Source organism: Molothrus ater, chromosome 13, assembly GCF_012460135.2.
Source record: "Molothrus ater isolate BHLD 08-10-18 breed brown headed cowbird chromosome 13, BPBGC_Mater_1.1, whole genome shotgun sequence".
Classification (NCBI taxonomy): domain Eukaryota; kingdom Metazoa; phylum Chordata; class Aves; order Passeriformes; family Icteridae; genus Molothrus; species Molothrus ater.
In genome coordinates, this window is record NC_050490.2 from 12687634 (window position 1) to 12701409 (window position 13776).

The window sequence follows — 13776 nt, forward strand, 5'->3', positions numbered from 1 at the left end:
TGGGGTGGATCTCAAAAACCAGCCATTAAAAAACCAGGGGCTGGTGGACAGCAAAACCACTTAGGGTTTAGATCACAAACTCTCTGGGGCAGGACCTGTCATCTCCTGCAGGCTCACACCATGGAGGCCTGTCCTTCTTGGTCTCTGGGCATTACCAGAAGATCTACTTTAAATACTAATTGCTCCATGATCAAGACCTGTGAGCTGCTGGGAGGCTCCCTACAGCATTACCTGTGGGAAGAGGGGATAGATCTCTGACCTCACATCCCCAGGGTAATTTGACCCCGTGCACTAGTGCCACAAGCAAATATTACTACCCAGTGATGAAGATGAGCAATTCCTGACCAACTTCATATATCCCATCCCCAAGCTTTCAGATCCTACTAAAATATCATGTTTATTCTTTGGCTGGAACAACCACAGAAGAATGAGGGTGCCAGGGAAAAGAAAAAAAGGGAATGAAGGGATGCAGAAAGTGATCGGTAGGGAAAAAACAGAGAAGACTCTTTGACATGGAATGTGCACAGTGAACATAACATGCTGGAAACAAAGGGATGCAAGGAGAGAGGAGAGGCTGGGATGGGCATCTCAGCAGACATGTAGGTAAAAGTTGAAAAGGAAGCACTAATTAGCACCCAGACCATCACTTTCCATTAATAGCTTGTCACCGTTTCCTTGATGTTGCTGAGAGCAGGGAAGTTGGTATGTGTGATGCTTACCTGTCTCTATCTCATTAACAGAAGTGAGGGTGAGAACAGATGTTTATTGCCTGCATTCAGATAGACAGGCCCTTTGCTGAACTGAGAGGCAGGAGAGAGGGGGAAAGTTATGAAAGAGATGCTCATGAAACACAAGCCAAACCCAAACAATGGAAACCCAAACGCAGGACACTTGGAAACCTGTGCCGATCCAGAAACGGCCCCAGGCAGGTATCAGGTTCCAGGAATTCTGGAAACACAAAACTGCTCAGTCAAATAATCATAACCCAGGGCAAATACACTGCCAGCTGGGGAAGAGTGCTCTGGTATTGGCACAAGGTATGTGCAAGGGGTTGTGACTGAATTAAACCTGGGAAAGTAAAACAAAGGGCTGCTTACTTTCCAGACTGATTTGCTCAAGGTGTCCACTCCACTCAAAAACAGACAGCCAAGCATCTTACTGAGAGCCAGAATGGAGATGCCCACCAGTAAACAAAGGAAAAAAAGAAAACAAAAAAGTGCTATTTCAGGCAAAGATAAATGTGCTTTGCATATAATCACCTTTGGAGTAATTCTTCCAGCAGCTAAAAAAGAGATTATCCTTCCTATGTAAAACACAAAGGCCTCTCCTTTCCCTCCAACATGTGGAATGGCTCCTGACAGTGACATGGGAAAGAGGGAGTGTGCAAGGCAAGGCAAGGCAAGGCAAGGACGCCAATCAGCAAGTACCTGCGAGCTGGTAGCACACGTCTGCTGGTGCGATGACGGGAGCGTGCGCGTGTGTGCACATTCCTAGGGACACCCCCGCTTCTACCAGCACATAAATTCACCACACAAGCCAAAGGTTGCTCTAGAGCAGGAGCCCAAACCTCCTTAGGAGGGAACGAGGGAAAACCAAAGGCAAAGAAAACATCAAGGCAGGGACTGAAGGAACAAAGGCTTCCCCCCTTTCAGCTTGGAGACATCTTCTTGGTCATTTAGCTCAGATCAAGTGTAGGCTCTGTTGACTCCCCCACCTATTCAAACGAACACTTTCAATAGTCTGATAGGTCTTTTCTGCTCTACAGCTTCTCTACCCCTGTGTTTGACGTCCCCAGCCAATGCAGTTAATGCCACATGCAGAAATACTGCCCTGAAGAGCCCTCGCTTAGATTGCGTGGTCAAGCACTTCAAAGTTAGGAAGTGTCCAATTTATGGCTGTCCACGCAACCTTAATTCCACCTCGCCGTGCAGCCACTCTGGACAGGAAAAGAGGGAGTGAGCTAAAAATAGGCCGTGACCGTGCCGTCAGCCTCATAAGGGCATGGGCAGGGAGAGGCTGAATTAACGTCTCATGGTCAGAATGAAATCAGGTACCCCCCGACTTGCCAGCGCCTGCTTTGGTGCCTTCAACCATGTACATTTTTAATATACAGAAATCACGTGCATTCTAAACATACAGAAAAATGCATTATTTATAGCTAATAAATAATAGATTGTTTATATAAGCAAAAAGAAAAACAATTGTAGGCAAGTGTAACAAATTCCCCTTCCTCCACCCCGCACCCATCCCTGCTTCATCCTGTGCGGGCAGAGAGATTTTCAAGCCCCAAGCCTCGGCCCAGATTTCTGCCACTATGAAATACAGGACTAATGTTATCTGGCAGTGGCAGAAGGCTGCTCTCCTGGGGCCGGCAGAGAAGGGGACTGCTGGGGCTGGCAGTGCCCAGGCCAATGCACCCACATCCCCTTCACTTTTCCCTCCTGGCACCAGAACACGGAGGAGTTTTCTCCCAGGAGAAGGGTCTGTGCTGGAAGGATATGACCTAAAGGTGGAAAGGGGTGATGGAGCTGGCTGTGAACACCCTCCCACCTTCCCTGGCTGGTCCAGAGCTCTGCAATAAAGTGGTGGGAGTCCATGATTTCACCCTGTTCCTAATCTGTTATTATTATTCCAGGGAAACAATAAATTTTAATTTTTTTTCTGCCCCCCCAAGAGGCAAGCGAAGGGAAATTGTGATTCTGAACAATTCATAATTCAGCTAAACCTGAAAGGAATTTAAGGGACAAAGAACAGGCATTTCTCGACTCGAAGAGCTTCCCCCAGACGAATTTCAAGGGCCCACAGCAAACAATGGGAGTGTCAGAGGTTCTCAAAAAGAAAAAAAAGTTCAAGAATCTTTACAATAAAAAGTGTTAGGCAACACAGAGGTCAGAGCCAGCTCCTCCTATAATAAATAGCACGACTACCCTACATTAACTATAGGAGACATTTTAATGCAGTGCCTCAGCTTCGTGCTAATTATACTTTTTCACCATATTTTGAACCTAAGAAAAAATGTCATCAGTTAATTATAACAGATGAGGGAGTGTGAAGACTTCCTCAATAAATAATGCCTTGATATCTCATATCCAACAAGCTGCGTGCTCTGCTCTGAAGGTGCCCAGAAATATGTCCTCTCAGGAAATATATCAAGAACTGATGGTCCCATAAGCTGGCTTTGTTTCCAAGCCTTGATTTTCAGCCCAATAATTAAGTGATTTTTATGGATTGGGGAGAGTAAAGGTCGTGGGACTGCCGGAATGATGCCAGAGAGAGTAAATGTTTAAAAATAAATAAATTCCTAAATCAAAATGAGATACAAGAGACCTCAACAAATTCCCCCCACAGCTGCACAGGTAAGCACACAGACACAATTTGGTTTCTGGACCCATGTCCCATCTTTCCTGCATTCGTGGCATCTCCATGGGAGTCTGGCATGCACTGAAAAAGCCTGGTTTTAATGAAACCAGGCCACTGCTGCCAGCATGCCACCAGGAGCCAGCCACCACTGTCCACCTACCCCGAGGAGGAGGAGGAGGAGGAGGAGGAGGAAGGGCACCGTGCCCCTGCTGCTGTGCCACCCTGGGCACTGCCCCTATTGCACCCAACCCTGCCAAGGCTGCTGGGCATCCAGGGCCTTAGGTTCCTCAACTAAACCATCTTTCTTTCAGCTCCCTTCTCCACCTAGCACCCCTCACTTCCCCCTCTGAAGAGCCGGGATTTGGCGTGGGAAAGATGTCTTTGGGCTTTTCACAAATCCAGTATCCCCTTGAACCAAAACCAATTAGCCTGGCCCAAGGTCCTGCCATTGAAGGACTGTCCCTTCTTTTCAAACCCCCGCGGGCTCAATTGCTCTAAGGAGCCTGGATGTGAATGAGCAAAGCCCGCTTAAAGTGGTACTTAAGGCCAGACCAGGGTGAAGGAAAAGAGAAAGCCTCTATAGGAACAGCAAGCTGAGTTTCCAAGAGACAGCTAACTGCCGGAGATTGTGTTCTTTTGCTCCCCCCATTTTCTTTTTTTTACCCCCACTCCTTAGCTTTCGAGGCAAACGCTCCTAACCAAACCTGAGCCCCTGAATAAATATTAGAAAACACGAAAGCCAGAACCTCGTCCTGACTCTGTGCGGGAGCCCGCCTGTGGGAAGCATGATGGCCCGGCCTCGTATGCCAGCTCTGGTCACAAACATGTGCACTCAGAGGGACAGAGGGATGGTGAGAAGCCCAAGATGATGTTTTTCCAGTTTGGGTGCTGGCAAACATCTTTCCAAGGTGACCAGGCTTGTGGGCACGAAACACCAAAATCCCCGACCTGGACAGGGCAACTCCCTGTACCGTGTGTTGGGGAAGCCAGCATGGGCAGCCTCATGTCCATCTTATGCTGGTGGCCCCTGGTGACACCCAGAGACTCAGGGTGACTGAGGGGCTGCAGTGTGGCAGCAGCAGTGCCAGGGTGACACGCGGTACCCACACCATGAACAGTGTGTGTGCACCACCTCGTGCCAGGCGCCTCAGTGCTGATGCCAAACCAGCACCTTCCCTCCAGCCAGACACACGAGTGTTTCCAGCAGGCAGCTGTGATCCCTCCCTGGCGGACGAGCAGCACCCATCCATGGCCGCAGGTTGGATGGACCCTCCAAGCTCCTCGGCTCTGCCCTTTCTGCGGCGGCACAGACAAAGCCAGGGCAGAGCAGCAGGTAAGGGGAGGCTCTGTCCGTTTGCATCAAGGGTGCAGGGATGGCATGGGAGCCAAGAGAGACAAAAGAAATGGCTGAGCCCAGGCTCAGGAGTGGAACTGGCCATTGCCAGGCAGTTCCACAAAAATGCCCATTGATGGGATTTCATCCATAACCAAGCGTGCGCGCTCACATAGCCTGGCTTCCAAGGGAGCTCCTTCCAACAGCAGGGCCTGAACAGCCCCTTCTCCACCTGACTGCGAGCCTTGGTGAGTTTGGCTTCCCCAGGTATTTGGCATAAAGCCCCTTCATCTCATGCACCAAGCCAAACCCACTGCATGGCGATCAAGTTTTAGGAAAAGGTGGGAGATCCTGAGCTGGAGCACGCGATCTCCCAGAGCATCATTTCCTTGGGGTGAAACCCACAAACTGTATTTTGCATTCATCCCCCAATGGTACATGCTGATTCTTCTGTTCCTGTCTCCCTCTGCCCATCCCCAGCTCTGCCTGAAGAACAAAGACATCACAACCCAGCTCCAGGAACCTCACCCATGTCTGGCCTACGCTGCATCCTATTGCTCACCAGGAGAGTCCCACTGAGAAGAGAAAGAACCAGGAATGCCAGGACATGGACTCTCAGCACGCCCCAAAAAGACACCTTCCCTTCTGGGTTTTGCCTCTACAGGGGCAAAGACCCATCCAAACCAACAGCTACCCAAATGGGGCAAAAAGCAAAGCCACAAAGGGAACTATGTCCAGCCAAAATCCATCCCTGGCCCAAGGACAGACCCTTGGGGACCTCCCTTCCAATATGGCACTTTAAAAAAAAGACAGAAAGCAGAGACCTGTCGGTGGGCTGCCAGGGACTCTCTAGATGCAGCGGGTATGTCACAAGCAGAGATTTGCTGAGGGGCTTCATCCACTGCCTCACCCCCGACCCACACACACATGAGCTGGGGATTCTCATCCTGCTGTCCCCCATCACTCACTGCCACCTCCCTTGTTAATTGAGGGGGTGCTGCCTTCACACCTCCTCGAGGCACCCATAGGTTCATGCCAACAATAGGGGCAAGAATGAAGCATTAAGGCAGCAGAAAAAAATTCAACCTCAATTTCTCTCTCCTGGACATTAAAGGCCAAATCGCTCAGTCCCTGTCTCAGTCCCCTTCAGGGGAACTGCTCTGGGTAAGTGTACCAAGTATATGGCCTGCAAAAATACCTGAAAAATCAGCTCGGGAGAGGTGATTTTCTGGAGAAAAAAAAAAATAGTAAAACTCAAGAGTGGTTTCTGACCAGCTGATTGAATAGCAAGGTGAAAAAGCTTGCATCAATCCTTTGTAAGAGTTCTCATGTAGACACGGATTTCCACACTTCCATTTTATTTCATAAAATTATATATATATATATGTATTTATATATACACACACAAAGACATTTATTATATGTGTGTATATTTTTTTTCCTCAGATCCTCTTTTTATATTTTCACCTTTTGCAATTACAAAGGCCAGGGACAGAAATACCTCCTGGGTTCTGCCAGTGCAGAACACTCCCACCAAACAGATTTTCTCTAACATGCTGGTTGAATGATTCCTCCTGAATTACATTCATTAGGAATTTGAATGTTTCTTTCCTCCATCCCCCATCAAATCATTACTCCGGAATAAATGCATTCATCAACCACCTTGCTCAGTTCCCTCCTGCTTTGTTCAGTCTAGTTTTAAAGCATCTCCACTGAAACCGTTTGCACCTGACTCGATGCTAGCGCACGAAAGGGGGAAAAAAATAAATAGGAGAAGAATTGAGCGCCACTCACAATATTGTGAAAATAATTGGAAAATTATTTCTTAAAAATAGCCAACATAATAAAGGAGGGAAAGGACTACATTCCTTCCTCCCCACCTCCGATCTCTTCCACAATTTCTGGGATTGCATCGAGTATACATATTCCAGATGGGCTGGAGAGAAGGAGGTTGGTTCTTAATGACACGTCTTTCGCTGCCTTTGGAATGAATGATTCATTCGGATCTTGCCGAGACTCGGTGCCACAGTTGAGTTACATTTCTAGAAAATCCGTATCTTTAATTCTGGCGCTGCGTGTGGGACCCAGCAAATCATGGAATTACTGCTGTAACTTCGGATTAGTAACGCTTTCTAAATGATAGTCTAATTCCAGGCCTTCATGCTTTTCAGCGTTCACACTCACACAGCCTTTTCCCTGGGAGGCTTCCTGTGGAATAAGTGCTGGCGTCTTCGTCTTTCTCTGCCCTTTTTAATTTCTCCAATGACTTCTCATTAGAATATATAATAACAGCTCCTCAGAACTTTTCTTTCTCCCGGTATAGCCAAATTCAGGCTGAGATCCTTTTTCCTTACTGTGGTTATGGCGATGCTTTGCTGGCCCTGGAAGGGTGCACAGGCAGATTTAGCTTGGCGGGCCTACGTGCCATCTGACACCATTACCCCGTGCAAGGGAAGGTGGAAAACCTGCCTGCGAGGTGCGGGGGGCTCCCACCTCTGGCCGGGGCTCGGCCCCGCGGTGCTCCCCTCTCCCTCGGCAAGGGATGCCCGCTGCGGAGGATGGGGCAGGGTACCCGCGCTCCGCCTCGCCGAGCAGTGGGAAGGCGGCAGCGCCTTTCCCAGCCCTCCCCATCTCCCGCAGCATCTCCTGGGGGGCAGAGAGCCAGCTAAGAGCCCGCTGCCACAGGAAGGTTTCTCTCTGCAGCCTTCCCGGAGCTGTCACGACCCGTGTGGGTTGGCGGCAGCGCGGGGATGATCCCTGCGGGGTGCGAGCGGCCAGCGCCGGGCGAGGGGCTGCTGGCGATGCTCGCAGCCTGCCCCAGGGTGCCGGGGGGCCCGGGGGACCCCGGTCCCGGCCAGGGGCGCTCGCCCCACGCCAGCTGGGAAAACGTGCCGGGGAGGCTCAGCGGAGAGCACGGTGCTTTGTGTCGCCATGGGAACGGAATGCAGATGTGCCAATTGCTTTTCTTTTCTTTTCTTTCTTTCTTTTTCCTCTTTTTTTTTTTTTTTTTTTTTTTTTATTTGCCAGACATTGTAATACATATTATGTTTCAACTTCTGGGGCTTGCAGCGGAGGTGAGGGAGGCTTTGTGCCTTGCCAAGCGCTCGGCTCCCAAAGAAGCCTCAGGGCCGGGCGGCTGCACGCTGGAGGGGTGCACCCAGCAGCGGGACCCCTTCCCCAGGCATCCCCCCGCAGCTACGAACAAAAGCAACAGCCACCACGCAAGAAAAGTGATCACATTCTCACCAACTTGACCTTCCAAAGGGAGGCCAGGATCAAATCCAAAGCCGAAAAAATAGAGCAGGAGAGAGAGAGGGAGAGAGAGAGAGAGGGAGAGAGAGAGGGAGGGAGAGAAGGAAAGATATCCAAAAGCTGGGGGGTTTCGTGGTCTGACCAGTAGGCTGGGACGGGGGGAAGGTTTATTTGGGGAGGGTGCTCGCTCTCTCCATCCTCCCAGAGCCGCAACACTCCGCAGCCTAGGAGTGAATTTCGACGTGCGTTTAACCGATAATTAAACCCCGGATTTATTTGGCAAAGGAAGAATTGGCGCAGGGCTCGCCTCGCTGTCCCCGTCCCTCCCGCCTGCTGCCGCGGAGCCCCGGGCTGCCCGGAGCGGCCCGACGGGGAGGTCGCGGACCCGCAGCCCTTACCTGGAGCCCCCAGGGCGGCGAGTCGGGCCGTCTCTGCACTGCCGGTCCTGGTGCGGCCGCTTCCCCTGGGCGAGCAGGTCTGGAAGTCATTTCTACTTTCGGTTATCTAGCTTTATGATGGCTCCACAACACTCATACAGCTAGATAACCAAAGACAGAAACATCCCTCCGTCGGGGATGCCGGCCATCCGTCCGTCCGTCCTTCCGTCCGTCCGCTCCAAGGTGCGGGCACGGCCGGGGCAGGGCGGCCAGGAGCTGCCACCGGGAACCACACACACATTAAAAAAAAAAATTAAAAAAAAAAAAAAAGAAAAAAAGAAAAAAAAAGAAAAAAAAAAAAAGAAAAAAAAAAGAAAAGAGAGAGAGAGAAAAAAAGATAAATAGGAAGCAGAGATGAGGAGCCGGGGCAGAGCCACGGACGCACGGCGGGCTGCCGCGGGGGCTCGGAGCCAAACCGCGCCGTACCGAGACAGGTCGGGCTGTGCCGAGCTGAGCCGAGCCGAGCCAGGCCGGGCCGGGCCGGGCAGCGCGGGGCTGGGCCGGGCTGGGCTGGGCTGCGGGGGCCGATGCGAGGCGCTCGGTGCCCAGCCCGCCGGCCCGGCCCGGCGAGCGGCACTCGCGCTCCCGCCCCGCTGCCCAACTTCTACTCCCCTCGCATGGTAATCGCCCCCTTTGGGAAGTGACGTCACGCCGCGCCCAGCCAATCCCCGAGCCCTCATTTAAATCAGCGCCCCCTTTCCCGCGCTTTCCAGCCCGGGATGGGCTGCGCGGCGGGCCGGGATGGGACGGGGCGGGCCGGCACGGCTGGGCTCGGCACCGGGCGGCACCGGGCGGCACCGGCCCCTCCGCCGCTCCTCCCGCCCTGCCCGGCCTGTGCCGGGGCTGCGCCGAGGGTCGCTCGCCTCCCCTACCCCCGCCCCGCTCCCTCCCGCCCCGACGTGCCCCCGCGGCACCGCCGCTGGGCCGGGGGAGAGGCGAGCAGCACCCCTGCACAGCCCTGCACCTGCAACTGACCTCCCTTTCCCGCTCCCCGGCGCTCCCCTCTCTCCTGTTCGCCTCTTTCCCTTTCCCCTCTCTTCCTTTTCCCTCTCCCTATCCCCTCTCCCCTTCACTCTCTCCCTTTCCCTGGCCTTTCCTTTCTCCCCACCTTTTCCCTTTCCAACCATTTTCTTTTCGTATTCCCGACTCCTTCTCCCATTTTTCCCTCTCCTCAGTGTTCCATGCACCCCCCCCCCATGCAGCGTACCTCTCTCACACCTTCTCCTCCCCCAGCAATGCCCTTCCCGTCCGGCCTCCGCACCTGGGGGCAGCCCGAAAGGCAGACCCTTTCTCCGCAGCCAAACGCGGGGCCCCCCGTCCCGAAACGTGCCCCGGGAACGCACCCGCGATCCCCCACAGATTCTCTCTGCTCCCCATTTCCCCGCACTTTTAATTATTTCCCCTCCAGGTTCTGCGATTTCCTGCACAGATGCTTAACGCGATGTGCGTGTAGCGGCGAATCCGGCACATACAAATAATAACAGCAACAATAATCAGACTAAAATGCCAGGAGGTAAATATGATTATCTGGGGTGCTTAACTGACCCACTCCTCGCTAAAAAAAAATTAAAAAATAAAATTCTAAAAATAAAAATTGTAATCCCTCGCCGCTTCTGAACATCGCCTTTCTTTAAATACCAGACGAGGGTAAAATGTGACCTGCTACAAAACGAAGCGATCTCGGCGGGAGCAGCCGCGGCAGAGCGCTGCCTGCCGGTCCCGCCGCCTCCGGCTCCCGGCGAGCTCCGCTCGGATTATTTATTTCTCCCTCTCTTCGCCCTCCCCCTCTCCGCCATCCCCTTAAAAAATTTTTAAAATTAAATAAATAAAATCTACGAGCTCAATCAGGCTAAAAGCTAAAGGACGAGGGCTGCCAGCCCTTTGCGAGCCGGCGCTGCTCCCGGCGCCCAGGCGAGCCCGGCCACCGCTGCTTGGCTCCCGGGAACTGCCCGTTCCCTCCCGCCTCCTGCCTAACGAGAAACGGGCCCGGCTGTGCTCTGGCCGCCCCGACGGGGCTGGGGAAGGTGGGGAGAAATATTTTCTCCGTCCCCAGCCCCTCGGTGCCTTCTCCGCGGCCCGGAGCCGCTCGGGAGGAGACTTGGCCGGCGTTTATTTTAATCTATCCTGGAGACGTGGGGGAAAAATATTGCCATGAATGGGATCTCCTTAATTTTACGGCCTTGGATTTTCTCCTAATTTATCGGTTTCGCTGTTAGGGTGGTCGCTGCTAGAATGCTGGCGGCTGGGGCGGGGGAAGTCGCCCGCCCGCCCGCTGCCTCGGAGGGCAGCCCGGGGCTGCGGGGACGGTGGCACCGAGCGGGCACCAGGGGCTCGCCTGGCCCGGGCACCGGCCTCGCTGCACCCGTTTTAACGGGGGAGGCCCCGTTACTCACCGCGGGGAGAAGCCTGGGGCGCCGCCGACCGCTTTCCCCGCTCCCGGGGCCGTTCCGGCGGCGATGCGGCCCCGCTCCAGCCCCGCTGTCCCTGCGGCAGCGGCGAGGGGGCCCAGCCGGGCAGAGCCAGCCCCGCTAAGGCTCAGCTCTGCCCGGCCGCTGCCGCCGTGCGAGATCTCCCGCCCGCCGTGCCGAGCCCCCGGGCCGCCGTGTCGCTCAGCCGAGGATGCTGCGGGTAAACCACCGCACCCCGCCGGGCTTCTCGGGGCTGGAGACGGTCAAAGGAGGTGATTTTCTTGGCAGAAATATATATGATATTATTTTTCTTCCCTGCTCCTTTTCGGCAGTGTTTTGCTGTGCTCGGAGCTCTCGCCTTGACCCTCTCTCTCCGTGTAGGCAGAGCCCCAGTACGTGCGAGAGAATACCATGCGCTAGGGGTATTTTTGTTTGGTTTTAGGCTTGGGTATTGTGGGATTTTTTTTTAAATTCCGGTTATTTTGGGGAGATTTTTTTTGTGGCGGGTAAGGGTGGTTTGGGCTTTCTTTTTGGCGCAATTTTAGCAGGATGCGTACAAAATGGCTCCTTGGCACAGCGCAAAGCACCATCGAGAAGCCTGGGGACGGATCGGCGGGGCTGCCCCGGCTCCGGAGCTCCGATGGCATCACCCGGAGCCAGCTCGCGTCCTCCTGCCCTGGGCCGCCCCCGGGGGCCGCGGGACTCTGCTCCATCTGCACGAGAGAAAAGCCCCCACGGCGGCGGGCGGCCCGACGGGACGGGGAGGGACGGCGGTGCCGGGGCTCTGGCCATGGTGCTGCACCGGCCCGGCCCTGCGGACCGGCCGCCCCAGGCGCGGGCAGGACGGCCCCGCCGCCCGCTCCCTCCTCGGGTGACCCCGGCGCCAGGCACGGCGGGCGGCCCCGCTGGCCGCACCTCGGAAGAGCCCGGCCGCACCTCGGAAGAGCGCGGTCACCAGGCCGGCCCTGAATTATTTAACGTGATCGCCCAGGAACGAGTCCGCTGCCTTCCCCTCTTCTACGTCCTGCACGTCTGACGTCACTTTTCTTTAATTAGGAGAAGTTATTTTTAGCCAACCTGGAGTAACCCCCCACGCCTCGCAGCCTCGAGCTGCATCTTCTCCTAATTGTTTTTTTGGGTTGGTTTTTCTTTTCTTTTTTTTTTCTTTTTTTTTTTTTTGGGGGGGGGGGGGATTGCTTCTCCCCTCACCATCGGGGCTTGGCAAAGAAGCGGCAGCTCCCGACAGGCGTGAAGGAAACGCGTGGCTTTGTTTAGTAATTAAAAGCCGCCTCTGAGCAAGCCCCGGCGCGGAAAAGGGAAAGCGGCTGCGTCTCACCCCCGGCTCCTCTTTTCTCTCCGGCCGTCGGGGCCGGGACCCAGGTGGGGACCGGCCCGGACCCTCCTCGCTTGGCGGGGCGAGGTGCTCCCCGTCCGGGGCCGGGGGTGGAGGCACGTCGAAGGGATCCGGCCAGGTGCAGACTCTCAGGCCACCTGCACTGCTATGATTCGGGTTTCCTTAAGGCTGAGGCCTAAAATGCGTTTCACTTCCAGGGTGATACAGGGGAAATAAAAAAAAAAACAAAACAAAACAAAACACAAAAGCCAAACAACAATCCCCGAGGAATTAAGCAGTCGCGGGAAGGCAGGGAGCAAAAAGGAAGAATGAATGGGGGGAAAATAGAAAATTTTAAAAATGAGGGTAAAAAACAGAAAGAAAAATAAATTTATAAATTTATAATAAACAAGGATGAAATAAAATAAAAATGCTTTCCCCCCCTTTTCTTCCTTTTTTTTTTTTTTTTTTTTTTTTTTTTAGCAAAGGAAATGCATACAGCAAATGAAAAACGAAAAAAAAATCCACCAGAAGCCGGTGGCAGATCAGGGCACAAGCAGCGGTAGCCTCGTTGCTGCTCCTCAGGGGTAAATCCGAGCAGGGGAGCGGGACGCCCTGATGTCCTCTCCCTCATCCCTAAAATCAGGCCCTGCAGCAGCACCCGCTGCACCGGGAGGATGAACTTCCTCGGGAGCCCGGGATTTCTCCCGCGGCCTAAAGCCTGGGTGTCCCGGGAGGCTCGGCCTCATCCGGGCGTTTTGGCCGGTGCCGCTTCTCCCACCGGCGGGAGCGGAGGTTTGGGGGACACCCGGCATCCCCCGGCAGCGCTCGGCCCCAGCTCCCCGCCGTCCCGTCGGGGCTCAGCCCGCCCCGGGCCCCTCTCCCGAGCTGCAGCGTGCCGGGCATCCAGGGAGAAGCTGCCGGAGCAAACGCGTCCCCGGCAGCAGAAGGCGCCGGGTGTTTCCCACTCGTGCCCCGACAAGGGTGAGCCGGGGCCGGGCAGCGGCGCGGGGCGGTCCCGGTCCCGCGTGGTGCTGGCACCTGCAGGAGCCCAACTTCCCGGCGGGGACCGGCCCAACTTCGTATCCCCCCTTCCTCTCTCCCTGCCTCCCTCCTCCCCCTCCGGCAGCCGGTGCGTCCCCCCCGGAGGACACTGTCCCCCCGCACCCTCCCGCCTCCCGGGGCCGCCCCGCCGAGGCGGCGATGCCCGGCCGCGACACTCACTCTGCTGCCGTGCGGAGGGCAGGACGGTGGTCCCGGGAGAAGCGGGTGGCGGGGCCATTCCCCTCCCCGGGGCGGGCGGAGGGGCGGGCTGGGCTGCCCCCGGCCGAGCGGTGGCTCCCGCAGCCCCCAGCCCCGGGCGCGGGCCGGCGGGGGCGGCGGAGGCGGCTCTGCCCCAGCTCCGTGCGTCTTCCCGGCTGCTGCCGGTGCCGGCTCTGGTCGCTGGCCGGGAGCTGCCGCCGCCGGCAGGCTCTGCCCGCACTGACGTCAGCCCGGCAGCCGCCTATTCACTCCAACCATGGCGGAGAGGAGGAGGAGGAGGGAGAGGGGGAGGGGAGGAGGCGGTGGGAGGGAGGGGGAGAGGAGGAGGACGGGAGGAAGGCGGCGGTGGCGGCGGGGGCTGGTGGCTGGCAGGCTCCGCCGAGCAGAAAG

At 55.4% G+C, this 13776-nt stretch overlaps 1 long non-coding RNA gene across 7 annotated transcripts in view; it reads right to left on the bottom strand.

Annotated features, from left to right (window-relative positions):
- LOC118690923 (uncharacterized) overlaps positions 1-13776 on the bottom strand; it is a 43484-nt gene that overhangs the window by 26787 nt on the left and 2921 nt on the right. For 4 of the 7 annotated variants that reach the window (XR_008508604.1, XR_004980915.2, XR_004980917.2 and 1 more), the window contains 2 exons: positions 8344-8598; positions 6574-7074 (listed from right to left, as the gene is read on the bottom strand). This is a non-coding gene — a long non-coding RNA (uncharacterized LOC118690923). Of the gene's footprint in view, positions 1-6573; positions 7075-8343; positions 8599-8808; positions 8945-13347; positions 13653-13776 lie in introns of those variants that run through there. The other 3 variants (XR_004980919.2, XR_004980916.2, XR_004980920.2) reach the window with 3 other exon arrangements.